We start from the raw sequence: 14,916 nt of genomic DNA on the forward strand, positions 1-14,916 counted from the left end.
TCTACTGATTGATTCGATGTATTCACTCAAAAGACAATTGCTGAGCGCGCAGCACATGCCGGGGGCTCGGCTGGGGCCTGGCCCCCCCACCCACGGCCTCTGTCTCCACAGTGTCAGGTGCCCACGGCCCACCGCGGCCCAGCACGTCACAACCCTCAGTGGCCTGCCGTTCTGCTGGGCGTGATGGAACCTCGCGCTGTCGGTCCCACGGTGCCCCCGCCCAGGCCGTCACCGGCTCAGCCCTTCGTCCCCTGTCTCTGCTCTGCAGCCCCTGTCCGCCCGTCAGTCACTCTGCAGCCCCCGGGGCAATTGGGTGAACCGCCAGCCCCAGCGCCACAGTGCTCGCGTTATAAAGTCGCCCTGAGTTTACTTCGTAATGGCCCCCGAGTGCAAGCCCAGCATGACCGGCAAGTCGGACGTGCCAGAGGGAAGCCGGGAAGGGCTTCCTTTAGGAGAAAAAGTGAGTCCAGGACAGTAAGAGATTGACTGAGAGAGACCAACCACACTCACATCACTCTGACTACAGTGTATTGTTATAACTGTTCTACTGTATTATTAGTTTCTGCTGCTAACCATGTGCTGTGCCTGGTTTATAAAGCAAACTGCATCATACGTAGAATGCATAGGGAAACGCAGAGCATGTGTACAGGGTTCAATACGACCCGCGGTTCCAGGCATCTACTGAGGGAGGGGTCCTGAATCGTGTCCCCCGTGGGTAGGGGTGGGGGACTGCCAAGTCCAGCTCTCTGGTGAGGGCTCCCTCAGCACACGGCCAGGGCCCCTCTCTGGGGCTCAGTGCCCTTATCGGCAGAAGCAGGAGGTGGGACTGGGTGATGCCAAAGTCTCTGCGGCAGTTAAGCTCTGCGAGGTGGAAACGGGGCTGGGAGCCAGCCAGGCCGGAGGGCATCCTCCGGTGGGTGTGAGGCTGTAACTCAGCGACAGTCCCGTCAGTGCCATCGACCTCTTCGTGCGCGTGCCGTTTGGAGCCGCAGACCATCCTGCTGGGCCCGGGGGGGCTGCTGGAGACCCCAGGCTCTCAGCACAGAACCCCGGAGCCCCAGGCGCACCGGGTGGGCGGTCGGTCTCCTGACTTCCGTGTCAAATGACCGGACATCTATAAATGCTGAAATAATGTGAAGGACAGAATCCTCAGCCAAACCCTTTTTTGTGCCGGGACGATTCTGAATGCAGCACAGAACCAGAAGAACGGAACGTCTGTGTAAACGTACGTGTAAACTATGGAGCAAACGCACCCACGCGTCACGCACGCTCAGAAGGACACGTGCGGGGTGAGAGCGCCCACAGATCACCTGCAGCGTCACCCTCCCCTAAGAGCTCAGCGCCGGTTGCTTTGAAACCGTACCATGAATTCAAAGTCTGGGAGGAACACTGGCGGCCAGCACCCTCTTAATATTTCCGTTAGAGAGAGACATATGCCTTGCTTTTTTTAAACGTGGTTTTAAACGGCAATATTATAATTTTGTTCTCAAGGTGCAGCTGTTCCTGTAAAGACTGTTCTAACACGAGCGCCCTGAAAAGTTTCTGTTTTCTTTTCTCCCCTTCACTCGCCGCACAGGCGGTGCAAGTAGGCGAATACCAGCTCTGACGTTGCTTTAGACCGCGGCTGAAGAACCTCAAGGGGGTGGTGGCCACCAGGCGCTGGGGGGGACCACGGCGTCCCCGTGTGGCCAGCTCTGGGGCGAGAGTCTCCCTTGTCATCAGGGCACCCCACTTTCCTGGGACCCCTCGGACCCTCCTACCCGCTTCCACTCTCCTCCAAAGCCCCCACCGTCTCCCACGGGGACCAAAACAAACAACGGTGAACGTGAGGTCCTTCCCAGCGAGCACAGTCAGGACCCCGGCACCAGCTGGCTGAGCTCCCTGGGAGTGATCCGGAGAGACTTGAGGATTCTGAAACAGACACCAGGGAGTTTGGGTGAGTTCCGGGACCCTAGACTGACTGTTTCCCCTTCACTCATCCCAGTGACAAAGTGCTTCCGAAAGTGGCAGCTCACAGAATAATCCTGAAACGCCTTTGCAGAGGTACAACATGGCAGTCCCTGAAATCTGGGACCAATGTACCATTTAGGCAGCTCCTTCTGGTTCCAATACGGATTTTCAGACTCCTTGGTAAAGCCCAAGCGTGCGTGCGTGCGTGCATCCACCTGTGACCCATAGCAACCCTTCCAGGGCAGAGCCCCGCCCCTCCCACAAAGCCCCGCCCACCCATGACCACACCCACCTCTGCCGGCGGCCCTCTTTCTAATGACACGCTCCTCTATCCAGAGCCAGATAAACGCAGCGATGGCACAGAAACAGGCAGAGCTTCCGTTCTCACCCTCACCTTGTGGGGGGGAGAGAAATCAGTGTGAAGAGAAGGTAGGCTGGCTTCCCAGTAAAGGGACAGTGGGGGGACCGCCTGTGCCGCCCACGGGCGCTGCCGAGGCCTGTGAGGTATGACGTCACCCGCCCGTTCTGCGAAGTCACCGTCCCCCTGTCTGCCCTTCACGTCTCGCTCCAGCCTCTCCACCTGGCTAATGAGGGCAAGCGCTCGCATCTGTCAAGTGCTTCCTACACGCCAAGCAACACGACGTCTGGCCAGGGTGCGGCCACAGCTCTGTCCTAGCCGACCCCGCGGAGGACACACCACAGTGACTGAGGGCCGGAGCCCGTTAACGCGCCGGGAACCAAAGCGGGGGGAGCTGTGCAGACCGAGCAGTGAGCACGAGCCGGCTAGTGCGTGTCCCAAACACCCCGCCCGCCCGCGGGTGGTGACCGCGTGCATGCAGAGGGGTCCGGGTGCCGGTGAGAGACCCGCGTGGGGGCACACGGTACAGTCCGTGATGGACAGCCACGTGTGCCTGCTGGCGGGGGGGCGGGGTCCCTTCTTCTCTGGTTCTCTGCCTGGGCCTTACCCCCCCACCCCCCACCTTCCCACCTGGTGAGCAAAACAACACGAAACAAAAACTGCACTAAGTACTTTACTTGCTTCCTCTCATTAAGCGGTACAACCCCCCGGAACAGCTACTGCCGTGAACCCTACTTTATCGCCGAGGAAACAGGACCTGAAGTGGTAGGAGGACCTGCCCGGAGAGACACAGCTCACACGCCCCAGCGCTGGGGCGTACAGCAGGGCCGGCCCGGCGTCAGGGCTCAGAGACGCATCCGTTGGGAGGCCAGCTACCCCGACGGGCCAGCGCCGCTGACCCGGCTGCTGCGTCTCCGCTGGGCCTCATCCCGGTTTCCATGAAGTCTCTTCCCAAACCTGGAGACCTCACGGAGCCCGCCTCCTCCAAAGAGTAACTCCCCACCCCCATTACCTGCTCCAGCTGCCCCCCCCGACCCCCACTGCGGAGTGGGCGAGCAGGCGACACCCCGCTCCCCCAGAAAGATGGGCTGGAGAGTGTGAAGGAGACGCCCCGAGAAACCTGCCGTCCATCATTCCCCGATCAGCCGGGCTCTGGGTTTCGGCCCGGGGTCCGTCTACCTTCTCGCCAACAAGCCCAGGTGAACCCAGGTAACCAGCACTGGAGAAGGGGGCGAGGCACAGTTCTGGCCTCGACTTGCTCGGGAAGTCCTTCCATCTCATTTCTGGGCAGCCCCCCGCCCCCTCACTGCAAAGGTCGCGAAGGGCCTTCTGGGAGACAGGTCCTCCGCTCTGCCTCCCTTGCAGCCTGAAGCACGGCACCTTCCTTCCCGGGCAGGGGAGTCCAACCCTCTGGCACCTCTGGGCCACACTGGAAGAAGAGGTGTCTTGGGCCACACGTTATAAATATATTGGGACATGGAATCACACACACACACACACACACCCCAAAAAACTCATCGTGTTGTAAGTAAATTCACGATTTTGAGTTGGGCCACGTTCATAGCCAGTCCGGGCCGCAGTCCTGCCCTAGAGTCTTCCAGGACCCCCGGGGGGTCTCTCCGACAGTTTCAGGAGGATGTCAGCAGACAAACACACGGGAGCATCGAATGTGCATCAGTCACCTACGGAAGACACCAGGAAATGCCACAGGGATCCGAACACACGGTAATTGTTTGGTTGGGTGGAATTCACACTATGTCTTGAAGGAGCTCAGAGAGGACTGTGCAATGACATGTCCCTCCGAATCCCCCAGAAGTTCTACGCTGGGACACCGTGAAGAAGTGTCACCGCATTCTCTTGCCCGACGCTGTCCGGTGCTGAGAGGTCAACGGCGCTCCAGCTGGAAAGACTCTGCAGTGACAAGCCCCAGGCTCCTCTGGGGCCTGCCTCTCCGCCGGCCCCGGCCCCTTGGAAGCGGAGACTCGGGGTCCCGGGCAGTTTCCGCGGCCCGACCGTCCCCATCCCTCGCTCTCCACCCCCTCCCACTCCAAACAGAGCGCAGTCCCCACCCTCCGCTTCCCCCGAACACAACTTTCACACCCAACAAATCGGAAGCCGTAATTACAAAGTTTCAGAAAACGCATCTTAGAGCTTGGCCCTCCACGGAATCCTCCTTCCGGCGGCAAGGGCGCGGACCAGGTCCACGGCCACGCGTGTCGCGCCCAGGCACGTACACACAGCCCAGGGAGTCACCGCGCCTTTTAAAACAGGGCGGAGATGGCACGTTGCGCAGCGGTCTGGCCCCACTGTGCCTCGCGGGCCCCCCCGGCACGGGCCCTTTTTCCGGCTGCTCGCCCTTTGCCGGGAAACGGCGCAGCGCTTTGCCTCCTGGCCCAGCCACAGCCCGTGGTCCCCCAGACAAAAAGCGGCGGCCCGCTGCTCCCTGCGGGGGCGGCGCACGGGCCACGGAGCCCCGCGCAGCGCCTTTGTTGGGCCGGCCCCAGATGGTGCCCAGCACGCGGCGGAGCCGGGCGGGGGCGGGGGCCGCGGGGGCTCGGGGTGGGGGGAGGCGGCGGAGCAGCCAATCGGCGCGCGCCCGTCAGCTGACCGCCTTTGCTTACACCAGGTGCACGCCGGCTGCGCCGGGCACAAAGCGGGGCGCACCGAGGGTGCCGGCGGCGGCGGCGGCGGCGAGCGCGGAGCCAGCGAGGCCGTGCGCCCGCGCCTGGAGAGCGGCCGGCGGCCTCAGCCCGGGCGGCGGCGGCATCCCTCGGCGCCCCGGGCCCTTCCTCCCGATCCCGCTGCACGCCGCCCCGCCCTCTGCACCCCACTTCTCCTACCATCTTTGCCGATCCTGCCTGCCTCTGCCCGGTCCCCGGGCGCTGGATCGAGCCCAGGCCGGCGGCAGCTGTTGCTCGCGTGGCTGCCTCGCCTCCTGTCTTGGGGCTCTGCCGGGGCCCCGCAGGATCCGGGCGCGCTGCGAGCTGGGAGGGAGGCGCCGCTCAGCCCGACCTCCTCCGGCTCCTCCCGCCGCCGCCGCCGCTGGTCCGTGCGCGCCCCACACCCCGCCAGCCGCACCTCGGGTAAGTGCCCTCGCCCGGCCGGGCAGCGGCGGGAGGTGTGGGCTGCAGCGAGGGCAAGTCCGGGCGAACTTGGCCGCCTGGCGAGCCCAAGCGGGTCTGGGGAACCGCGCGGTGAGATCGCGGGCCTACGGGCGGCCAGGGGGCGCGGCTCCCCGAGCTGGGGAGCATGACTAAGTCGGGGAAACCGGAATCTAGTAACCCCTTTCCCACCCCCACACCCCATGGGCGTGGGGGGAGCCCCAGCTCGCGAGGAAGGCCAAGCAGAAATGGGCCAGCGGCAGCGAAAGGGGGAGAGCTGGACGCGGGGGAGGTGCCGCCTGGGGACCGGGGGCGGAGGGCTGCCAGCGGGGAGGAGGACTGGGAAGGCGCCCGGCGGGGCAGAGCGCGGCAAGGGGGCCCCCGGGGCGGTGGGAGAGAGGACCGGGAGGAGGGAAGGGGGCAAGGCCGTGGGGAGAGGAGAGAGGATGTGCTGGCGGAGGCCTTGTGGGTAAAGAAAGGACAAGGGGGGCAATTCACGGAGCACTGAGTGTGTCGGAGCCCCAGCGTCCGCACAGTCTGCCCCGCTGTGGGCGGTCCGAGTGGGGGCCAGCCCGCGCCCCACCGGTCCCCAGCTCGGCCGGCTGCCAGCGATGATGAAATGCCGGGGAAGCCGCGGTCCGCGCCCGGAGCGAGCCGTGCCGGGTTCCCCGCGCGGCCGGCCCGGCGGGGAGGGAGAAAAGTTTGCCAGCCCTCGCCCTTTGTGCTGCGTGGAGAGGGGTGTGGGCAGCAGCCACCGCCTCTGATCCCGGAGTCCCTGCCTGATGGACAGGGAAGATCCAGGGGCGTGGAAGGGGCGCCCTGCACCTGGGACAGGTGCGAAACCAGGTCCCAGGAACGTGGTGAGGGAGCTGGCCGGGGTGTGAGCCAGGAAGGGGCACGCGGCCCCCACCGGCCCCAGAGAGGACACCTTGCCTGCCGGTCGGCCGGGCGCACCGCTGCAGCCGGGCCCCAGCCAAGCACAGGACCTGGCCCTGGGCGCCCGAGTGAAGGGATGAGCCGGTGGGGGGCGGGGGAGGGGGGCGGTGGTTTGAGTAGTTGTGTTGAGGGGCTGGAACTGCTCAGGCAAAGGGCAGAAACCAGGGGAAGGGACCCGTCCCTAAACCTCAGCCACGCGAGCGTCTCCGTCCCCAGACCTGGACGGTGAAGGGAAAGTGGGATTCCGGCAGGAGTGAGCGGGTCTTGCTGACCTGGGTCTTTGCCTGCAGGGTCTTCCGAAAGACGGTGGGTTTTGTTCCTCGAGGTGCTTGGGTGGGACGCGGCCGTCCGAACCGCGAATCTGACTGGGATGTGCTGGTGACCTCCTTCTCCGGAGCGGGGACTCGGGGAGCGGGAAGTTCAGGAAGGTGCCGGGGTCAGGCTCAGTCTGGGGTGACGGTGGGGTGCTGGCTCTGGGGCCCTGTGGGTGTCCCCTGGCCTCTGATTTGCATGCAGATGTGAGCGGCTCCCGGCAGATGTGGGGCCCCTCCCTCCTCCGCGGGAGGGGCTGTGAGAGGGCGAGGAGGCGGCGCCCACAATAGACCTCCAGAAAAGGGGATAAAGACGCAGTGTGAGCGGCTCTGTCTGGGGGCACCGGGTTCCGGACACCTTCACTGGGGAGCCCGGGTCCCCGAGAGCTGCGGGCCTGAACCTCCCCGAGGCTGCGCCTGCGCCTGGCCGGGCGTCTCTGGCAACACGCGGGCGGGCCACTCAGAGCCGGTGAGGAAAGCAAGGTGGACGGTGACTTCCACCCCCTTCTGACAGTTGGAGGTGGCTTCTGAACCGACCCCTGGACTCTGAGAGTTGTTTTTCCCTTTTCCTAATGTCCCGTCCTGCTCCCATGCCCTGCCCACCCTCCGAGGCCCGCGGTGCGGGGAAGAGAGCTGTGGCTGAGCGACACGGATCGCACTGCCCAGCCGTCGGTCCGAGCGGTCTGCGCGGTTAAGGCCGCAGGGCTGTGGGCCCGCAGGGGAGCAGCCCACGGGCTCCCTAGGTGCCGGAGAGGTTCACCGGTCACGGGACAGAACAGCCAGCGATCGGGCGGGCTGCTGCAGCATGGACCCCAAGCAGGGAGACTTCTGCCCCGTCTGACCTTAGCGAGCAGACCGCGGTGTGGCTCGGCTCACCCCCTGGCGTCGTGGAGTTTCCAGACAGACAGGTGGCGGGGTGCGGGGCCCATGGGAGCCCCGGGATCACAGCCCCTGGCGAGCCCACCCAGGGGCCTCCCCTCCTGCCCGTCTCCAGCGGAAAGAACGTATTCACGGAACAGCGTTCGCCCCTGGATTCTGTATGTTCACTGAAAGGGACATTACAACACAACAACAACAACAAAAAGAGAGAATGCGTTGTTCGGAAGGCTCAGTGTCTGGGGGAGGGGTGGGCCACGGAGGGTCCTCGGCTCCCTTCCGCCCCAAGTTTCCCTGAGATCTTTCTGCCACTTCGGTGACTTTTACATGTAAAACAGCGTTTTCCCAGCAGAGGAAACACAAATCGAGTCACACTGAAGTAAGAGAGTGTCAAGGCCAAGGTTACCTCTCTGTCGGCACTGTTGAGAGATCAGAAAGTAACACACGATTACAATGAACTCCCGTGCGATGCAAGCCTAGGTTCTGGCGTCATGGAGACTTGAAGAATAACCATAAAACACGGTCGGTATCTCAAAACTAGGCTCAACGCCATTTTATTGTCAAGTTAGCACCTGGAGATTTTTTTTTAATTTAATAGGCTAATTTTTTAAGAGTTTTTATTTATTTATTTTTAGAGAGGAAGGGAGGGAGAAAGAGAGAGAGAGAGAAACATCAATGTGCAGTTGCTGGGGGCCGTGGCCTGCAACCCAGGCATGTGCCCTGACTGGGAATCGAACCTGCGATGCTTTGGTTCACAGCCCGAGCTCCATCCACTGAGCTACGCCAGCCAGGGCTTGCACCTAGAGATTTTTTTTAAACACACCTTATGACTTTTAAAATAACCCGTTTGTGAGAACAACTCTCTGGCCGAGACCCAGCCAGCGTGAAACCTTCCTTCTTTGGGGCTCGTGGGAGGGATGGGGGTGCTCAGTGCTCCGCGAACACCAGCGGTCGAGGGCGTGGTGGCCAAGGCTCACCCGGCTGACGGGAGTCTGACACCCGCTCCCGCCGCAGACTCTGGTTCCGAACAGTGACATGGGTCGTTCTGGGCCGTGTCTGGGGTCCCCCCAGAGCGAGGGGACAGCCCCCGTGGGTCCCTCGCTGGCGGGGCCTCGCGGAGGTTCTTGACCTGAACTACTGGGGAAACCGCCGTGTGCTCCACGGCTGTGACATCGGTGGGGACAGCCCGGTCGGGACTGGAGAAAACCTGCAGAATTAATGCTGCTGCTGCCCACGCCCGCTGGGTGGGGCTCCAGACCAACAGAACCCTGGGCTTGTTATCAAACCGCAAGTAAGCCGTCAGCCGTAAATAAAATGTGATGCCCTGTGGGACCTGGGTGCTGCTTTCGACCAGATTTTCATAATGTGTTTGTCATTTATTTTGAAGCGACAAAATGGTAATCCTCTGGATGACTCGCTGGAGCACCAATCTAAGGTTGCTCAAATATTGTATTTAATTTTTGAAATTGTGAATTGTTATGCCGAACATCTATTTTGGGTTAAGCCAATCTGGAGATAAAGCCTATTCCATTTTAGGAAGATATTTTGGTTTCTGGGAACAATGGAAATATCTTCAACTCATGAACAGAGCTTTGATTAATATTTTATTCAAGATGAAATTGTAATTATGTAGATGAATTCAGGAAAACATGTATTGTCTTTTTCTTTTTCTTTTTCTTTTTTTTTTTTTTTTGGCTCAAAGCGCAGAACAGAGAGGAAAGATAACCCTTTCTGTAAAACTCAGCGCTTTGGTGGCCAAGGGAGCCGTTCTCTCCACGAGTCTTCTTAACTGCAGTCGCTTTGTGAACGCTCTTGCTTTTACATGTATCCCTCACCCGCCCGGTGTGACGCGGGACAGGGCGTGGCCCCCGAGCCTCAACACACAGGCAAACGCACAACAGACGGTTCGCCATCGTAGCACAGAATACAGTCCCAGACTTCACGGCTGCCCGGTGGAGCCGCGCACTCTGTTTGCAGTGGACCTACAGTGTTTTTTGAAAGGACCAGGACACAGGCTTCCGCGTCCTACTTTCCACTTTCTGAGTATTTTTGCGTGGTCTACCAAAGGTGGGCGGTTATCAGCGCGTTCATCCGTCCCTGGGGGGGTGGGTACGCCGGCTGTCCCCGAGTCACAGCAAGGCGACCTTGGGTCACTCTCCTAACCCCGCCGGCGTCCTCACTCCTACCTCGACAGGGCTGGCGGCGTGGGCGGGGAGAACTCGCCACCGGAGTCGGGGAGGTTCCCTGGAGTGCGTGGCAGCTGCGCCCCCCAGACCACGGCCCACCCACACGGTGAACTTGAACGGAGCCCTCGCCCTTCAAACCCCAACAGTCACCCCCGAGAGGCAGAGAGACGGGGCCCCGACTAGCAGTGATGAGCACCAGAGGCCCGGGGCCTCCATCCAGGGCGAGTCCTGCGCGGACTGAGGACACTCGGTGCTGGTCCCCGAGGGCTAAACGCCGCTCCCCGGTCAGTCCTTGGCCCGCAGGGGTCGGGGCGTCACTGGAGAGCTCTGGGGGAGTTGGATGAGAGGTAGTCTTCCGGCCCGGGCCATCCCCACTGCTGTCCATTCTAACCCGGACAGACAGGCGGACTCCACAGCTGTCCCCTCGCTTGTGAACGAAACACACACATCGGGGACATTTGCGGGTTACCATGGTGACGTGAACACTGTACACGCGACTCCCCATCTTTCTGTGTGAAAGGTTTCGGTGGCAGATACCTTGTAGACCCAGCAGTAGAGGACAGGACAACTAGTTAAGGGGGAAACTGAAGTTCGTTAAGGACGACTAGTTACAGTTCGAAGGAAACATGAATTAATCAGCTGTTTTCTGGGTCCCCGCCCCCCGCGGCCCCTCACAGTCATGGGAGGAGGGGCGTCCCCCCAGTGGCGCCCGGGAAGGGGCGTCCCCGGCCTCTGGCGAACACGGGTTCCCGAGGGGGGCTGCCCCTGAACGTGCACTTCAGACTCGGTGCCCCTCCCCCTCTGCACGGCCGCCTGGGAGGGGCGACGGCACCGTCCCTCGGGGTGCGTGCGGGAAGGACGGGCGTGGCTCCGCGACCCGGGAGGTCAGCCGTGGGTTTGCCGGTGAGGCAGTGAGCACCCGGAGGGCGACTCTTCGTTCGGGGACACCTAGGAGCTCGACGAGGAGAGGGAGGGGGTTTCGTCGATTTCCTGCCCGTGATCTCCCCCCGCCCCCCAGAACTGTGAGTGTGGCTGCGAAGACGGCCGTGAGCCCGCACGGTCAGCGACCCAGCCACCGTGTCTTCATTGGCATGCGCCATCGTCCCTGTCACCAGGGGCCGTGCCCGGTGGGAGGCCGGGGGCGTGGGCTCGTCTCCCAGCCCTGCGCCGGCGGCCCGTGGGTGAGCTCCCCGAGGCCCCGCGGCCCCGCTGGGGCCGGGCCTGCCCGCCCGGGTGTGTGAGGGACCCAGGCACGCTGGCGGATGTTTCCGGCATCCCCACGGCAAAGAACTGGGCCTCGGCCCCCGAGGACCCCGCGGTGAGACGGACAACCCAAGGTCCGGGGCGCACGGCCACCGCGTCCTGCTCGGCGAGGTGCTTCCTCCGGCTCCCCGTCCCGCGGCCGAGAGACTCTCTTACTCGCTTCCTTCTCTAAAATCCCCCCCATAATCCGCACAGCACTGTCTCACCACCTCACCTGGACCCTCTGGAAGGAGAGAATCGGGGGAACCCGTGGCCACCCCCCGACACACGCACACGCCGAGCACCGAGTCCCGGGCGGGACCGGGACCCCGGGCAGGCAGCTCCGGGTTCCCGCAGCTTGTCCGTCCACGTCCCAGGCACACTCGCTTCCCGCCGGCCACGTGGTCCCCACAAACACTCCCTGAGCCCCCCCCCCATGCAGAAGCCACGCCCCTAACTCCAAGGACACGGAGGTGCACGGCCCCAGGGGGCTGACTTTGCACCCCCTGGGGGAACTCGGCAACATCTGGAGGCGTTTTTGTCAGCGATTGCCACAGCAGAGGGTGGGGTGGGGCGCGGCATGGGGGGTGGTGGGGAGGGTGGAAGCAGGGGTGCAGCTGAGCCCGCTGACGGGCACTGGAGAACTGCCGGCCCCCGCGGCGGCCGTGCCAGTGGAGGGGCCCTGGGCCGGCGGTCGCCAGCTCTGTCCTCAGTGAGGTCAAGGCCAGCAGGGTGACGGGAAGGAGCCGGGCGGGCGCAGCGAGGGAGCTGTGTGGCGGGAGTCCAGGGCAGCCTGCTGCAGAGCCCGGCTGCCCCCGGAGGCTGCAAGGAGCGTCCCGGTTGACTCAGAGACCGGCTGTCGCCTGGGGCATGGGTGCTCGGCAGGAGGTGACCCTGGAGGTCACCTCGCTCAGCACGGTGGGCTGGTCAGGGAGGGCAGGGTGGGCCTGCATGTGTCGGGACCTCTGCTGGGGGGCCTGGGTTGCCGACTCCTGGGGGGACGGGGTCAGAGCGCGGAGGCCAGAGAGGGGGCCGGGGAGGAACCCAAAGACACGGGGCGGCCGGGCCGCGTGAGGGGGAGATGGGGCTGGGCTGCCAAAGAGAAAGACGCCCCCGCCACGAGCTACAACCTCAGAGTGTGCGGGCTCTTTAAATATGCATCTCCTTGACCCGTAACTTTCTGAGACCCCAAGCTCCCTCGTTCCTGCTCCAGTTTGTCCATGACAAGCGGTCGGAGCCACGAGAGGTTCCGCGTGACCCTACACACGTCACCCAGCCCATTTCGAGGTCTGGTGGTGAAGGGAGCGGTCACAAGTTCCCTCTCCCCAGCGCGAGCAGCGCTGGTGCCGGTGCGGTCACACGCCCGGGGAGAGGCTGGAGCGGCCGCACACCCCCAGCCGCCTGCTGCCCTCGGACCCGCGCCAGCCCCACGCGCCCCAGGCTGCGGCCAGCACAGGGCGGTCAGACGGGCAGCGACAGGACAGAGGCTCCGCCCCGGGTGACCAGAGGGGACGCGGACCCGGGACGCAGCGAGTGAAATGGACCCCGAGGGGAGACTCAGACCCAGCTTCCAGGCTCCCCGGGCCTAACCAGACTTCCCTCCAGCATCTCCTCGTAAGCCGACCTTGGAAGGGACAAGCGTTCCTGGAACAGGCTCCTCGGACGGGGGGCGGTGACGCTAGACTAAGACAGTGGGACGCCCCGGAGCAGGTGGAAGCCACCGCGGGTGTCCTGCCCGGAAGAGACCGGGTGGCTCTCCAGTCGTGTTGGACGTCTCTCCCTTCTCGGACGCTCCGCCCGGAGGACAATGACCGGTGTCCCCGTGTGCACGCCCAGGGGCGTGTGACACGGGAGACACTGAGTCCCACAGGGGAGGCCTAGCCTCTCGGGTTTGACAGGGAGACCTGCACGTCACGACGGGTCTTGGTCGCTCGAGGTCTGGAAGACGCAGTGCCCGTCGCTCTCCGGACGGTGTCCCATCTCCCTCTCCGGAGGGGCTGTGTGCTGGCTCGAGGTTCCCCTCGTCTCCGTGATTCTGCGGTTTCCAAGGGAGTCCCCCGGCGCGTCAGCCCCGTCCCGAGAGAGTCCAGGACACTGATGGACACGCACTGGCCATCGGACCGCGGCAGACGCTGGCCAGCCCCTGCCTGGGTCCCCCCTCCTCCCCCTGGCGCCTCCAGCGGGTCGTGCTTGTGTGCCGGCGGGCGACGTGGAAGGTCCGGCCCCGGAGGACCGTGAGTCAGCCCTGCTGTGTGTGCCCCGCGGGACAGCCCTGCTCTGGGATCCCGGCCAGCCTGCTCCCGAATTCTCTGAGTCCTGTCCCACCTGGGAGGCCAGGTGGGCCACGTGGGTCTCCTCAGAGCCACCTGGAGGAAAAACACCAAGGGCGTGGGCCGGGCCGGTGGCACGTGCCTCCTCGGGCAGGAAGGGGAGCCCCATGGGGAAGTTTCCGGGTGGCGTCACCCTCCGGGGGAGCAGTGGGTGAGAGACTCGCTCCGTGCCAGTGAGCCGCTTTGGCGGCAGGAGAACCTCACCTGGGGCTCCCAGGCCGCGCCCCCGGGGCCCACCCTGTCCCCTGATACAGGGCGCGGCGGTGGCGGCGGCGGCGGGGGAAGGGTAACGATGCCAGGCAGCGTCACGGTGCCTTTCCAGCATGCTGGGGACTGACCCACCCCCCTCACGAACTCGCGGAATCTCTGCAGCGACTCTGACACCACCTCCCCCACCGAGGAAACTAGGACACAAAGCAACGAAGCCACTTGTCCAGGGCCACACAGCCAGGGCGTCCCCATCAGTCCTTGGCGAATGAATGAACGAATGAATGAATGAATGGAAAAACAGCCCGTCCAGGGGAGAGTCCTCAGCGCGCAGGGCACCGCTCAGCCCTGGCCCTGTGGCCGCGGATGACAGATGCGACTCAGAGCCACCGGGTGGCAGGGCGCGGCTACGCACCTGGGCCTTTCCGACTGGGCACCTGGGCCTTTCCGACTGGGCACCTGAACGGTCAGGGCCCCGGGCTCCGTTCCCGCCCTCTCCACTGTGGCCGAACAACCGAAGGGCCGCACCAGCCTGGCTCCCAAGGCCCACCCAGCTCCCCACAGTCTGTGATTCCGTCATACAGTGTGGCTGCGTCGAACAAAACGGGATGGATGTCTTTTCGTTATTTTAAATTTTGAAACATAGTGTTTTACTTTAACCAGTCATCACTGGGTTATCCCTCCAAGTTATTCTGGAATTATTAACAGGACGTCTTTAAAACTGTATTGAAGGTACGTGATTTTAAATAGAGGAACGTGCCTGCTTCCAGGTTTCGTTTGTATCATCATCGTCGAAGCTTAGATGGCTTCTAAACGTTTAAAAAAACATCTTTTGACGACACAGAGAGAAGGCCGAAGCAAAAAGAGTGATCATGAAAAGTGGCTGTCTTAGATATTTGCAGAGATCAGAAGATGGCTGAATCTTCTGCGAAGTCCTGAACGGTTCCGTGAGAGCTCAGAACGGCCAGCGATAATGAAAGCGCTGGAGACGGCTTCCAGCGACGGGGTGACGTGGCCCTCCGGACGTGAGGCCGCGGGCTGGCAGGGCGCGCAGCCAGGGGGGCAGGGCGGGGACTGGGTCCCTCGGCAGGGGGAGAGAATCAGGGAGGGCCCCCACCGCCTGGGCTCTGGAGGGCTGGGCTCTGGAGAGGTGGCCGCGAGCCTCAGTAGCCTCCTCTGTCCAGGGGGGGCAGGTGGGGGGAACAGAACCTGCCTTCTAGAACCCCCGGGCCGGTTCAGCGGGATCCTGCACATGAACCCCCGGCACGGTTGCCGGACCGCGGGCAGTGCTGGGTGAACAGCAGCCATGAGGAGAAGGAGCGTTTGTTCTCACGTTGACACCGGGCGTCTCTGCCTGCCCTGGGCCCCCCGTCACAGGATGCTCATCCCCAGGCGGGCAGAGATTTTGAGAGACGAGAT

At 63.4% G+C, this 14,916-nt stretch overlaps 1 protein-coding gene across 1 annotated transcript in view; it reads left to right on the top strand.

Annotated features, from left to right (window-relative positions):
* The first annotated feature begins 4,960 nt into the window (after nucleotides 1-4,960).
* LRRN1 (leucine rich repeat neuronal 1) overlaps nucleotides 4,961-14,916 on the top strand; it is a 32,964-nt gene continuing 23,008 nt past the window's right edge. Inside the window, exon 1 of the mRNA XM_045857549.1 lies at nucleotides 4,961-5,391. The gene's annotated coding sequence lies outside the window, so the exon portion shown is untranslated. The remainder of the gene's footprint in view (nucleotides 5,392-14,916) is intronic.

The sequence above is a fragment of the Phyllostomus hastatus genome, unplaced genomic scaffold (genome assembly GCF_019186645.2).
Source record: "Phyllostomus hastatus isolate PE091 unplaced genomic scaffold, TTU_PhHast_1.1 phas_scaffold_129, whole genome shotgun sequence".
Taxonomy (NCBI): domain Eukaryota; kingdom Metazoa; phylum Chordata; class Mammalia; order Chiroptera; family Phyllostomidae; genus Phyllostomus; species Phyllostomus hastatus.